At 36.3% G+C, this 2,077-nt stretch overlaps 1 protein-coding gene across 1 annotated transcript in view; it reads right to left on the bottom strand.

Annotated features, from left to right (window-relative positions):
- KATNBL1 (katanin regulatory subunit B1 like 1) overlaps nt 1-2,077 on the bottom strand; it is a gene marked incomplete at its 5' end in the record, with an annotated part of 22,750 nt that overhangs the window by 18,002 nt on the left and 2,671 nt on the right. The gene's annotated exons all lie outside the window — the stretch shown is intronic.

Raw genomic sequence — 2,077 nt, 5'->3', positions numbered from 1 at the left:
AGCCATTTGTACTGCTTTATAATTTAACTGTTTATTTCTTGTGTTATATATCTATCTGACTGCTTTATAATTTAACTGTTTATTTGTGTTATCTATCTATCTATCTATCTATCTATCTATCTATCTATCTATCTATCTTAGCAATTTGTTTACAGAGTATCCAGATTAAGATTGATAAGAAGGAGGAGGATCTGGTGGACGATTTCAGAAAACAATTGACCAGTGAAAACCTTTTCACTGCAGCACACTGTGAAATGTAGTGCTAAAAGACTAGTCCCTCAGATTGGAAGCACTCAAAATACGACAGGAAAAGATCTGCTGCCTCAAAAAAGAATCAACAATGACGTGGATGGAGCAAAGCTTTGGGGACCTTCACTTGATGATGTGGCACAACACAAAATGAGAAGAAGGAGCTGCAAACATTCATTAGTAATCAGAATACAACAATAATCATGTACGAATATGAATGTAAGAAAACTGAAGCTGGTAAGAACAATTAAATGGAATACATAATTATCATATATCCTAGGCATCAGTGAGCCAAAATGGATTGGTATGGGCCATTATGAATTGAACAATCATAATCTACCATGCCTGAAATCATAAACTGAACAGGAAAGAAGTTGCATTCATTGGCAAAAAAAAAAAAATCAGGATGTATACTCAAGTACAATTGTGTAAGTGACAGAATAATATCCATAAATCTACAAAGAAGTGCAGTTAATACGACCGCTAGTAAAATTTACATACCAACTATTAATGCCGATGATGAACAAAAGATTTTTGCCAACTTCTGCAGTATGAAATTAATCAAACATGCAATCAAGATGCAATTAATGGTGAATGGATTGTGAAAATTGGAAACAAAGATGGGTTAGTGGCTGGAAAATATGACCTTCATTGTAGAAATAATGCTGGAAAGTGATGACATAATTTTGCAAGAACAATGATCTGTTCATTGAAAATATCTTTTTAAAATAACAGCAATGACGACTATACACTGGATCTCGTTGGTTGGAGAGGCTCACTATCATCAGAACAAGGCCAAGAAGCAACTGTGCAACAGACCATCAGTTGCTAATATGAACGGTTTAAGTTGAAGCTGAAGAAAACTAAAACAATACCAATAACCTTGAGAATTTCCTACTTGAGTGTAGAGACCATCTCTAGAACATAGTGCATGACCAAAACACAACACAACAAACAAAACACAACACAACAGCCAAGTTGTGGGATGTCAAAGACACCATATATGAAGAAAGCAAAAAGTTACTTAAAAGACTGAGGAAATCTGAAAGTTGAAAGCAGAGTAGCTAAATGAATAGAAGAAATGGTTATGGGAAAAGAGCAAACCAGAACATTTTAAAGGATTGTTCAAGAAGAAAAAATATAGGAATGATGAAAAATGCAAAGACCTGGAATTAGAAAACCAAAAGGGAAGGAAGATGCTTGGCATTTCTCAATTTGAAGGAACTGAAGAAAAAAATTCATGCCGGAGTTGCAATACTGAAGTATTTTATGGGCAAAATATTGAAGAGTGTAGGAATCATGAACAGAAGCTGGAAGGACAACACAGAGTTTCTGGACCCAAAATAATTGGTTGGCATGCAGCCATTTCAAGAGGTAGCACATGACTGAGAACCAATGGCCCTGAAGGATGAAGTGCAAGCTGCACTGAAGGCATTGCTAAAAACAAAGTTCCGTGAACTGACAGTATACCGCCCCGAGAGGTTTCAATAAGTGAATGAACATCAAATGCTCATTCACATATGCCAAGAAATTCTGAAAATGGGTACCTTGGCCAATAGACAGGGAGAAATCCTTATTTATGCCTAATTCAAAGAAAGGCGATCCAACAGGATGCAAACATTATAAAGCAACATCATTAATACACACAGAATGAAATCATGCTAGAGAGAATTCAGTAACAGTTGCAGCAGTACACTGACAGGGAACTGCTAGAAATTCAAGTTGGACTCAGAAGATGTGGAATGGAACGGCAATACAACTGCTCACCTCACACAGACCTTGACTGAAAGCAGAGCATCCCACAAAGATGGTTATCTATGCTTTATTG

The sequence above is a fragment of the Echinops telfairi genome, unplaced genomic scaffold (genome assembly GCF_000313985.2).
Source record: "Echinops telfairi isolate 266 unplaced genomic scaffold, ASM31398v2 ScPeMD7_18;HRSCAF=68, whole genome shotgun sequence".
Lineage (NCBI taxonomy): Eukaryota > Metazoa > Chordata > Mammalia > Afrosoricida > Tenrecidae > Echinops > Echinops telfairi.
This window is presented reverse-complemented; position numbering and strand designations above follow the sequence as displayed.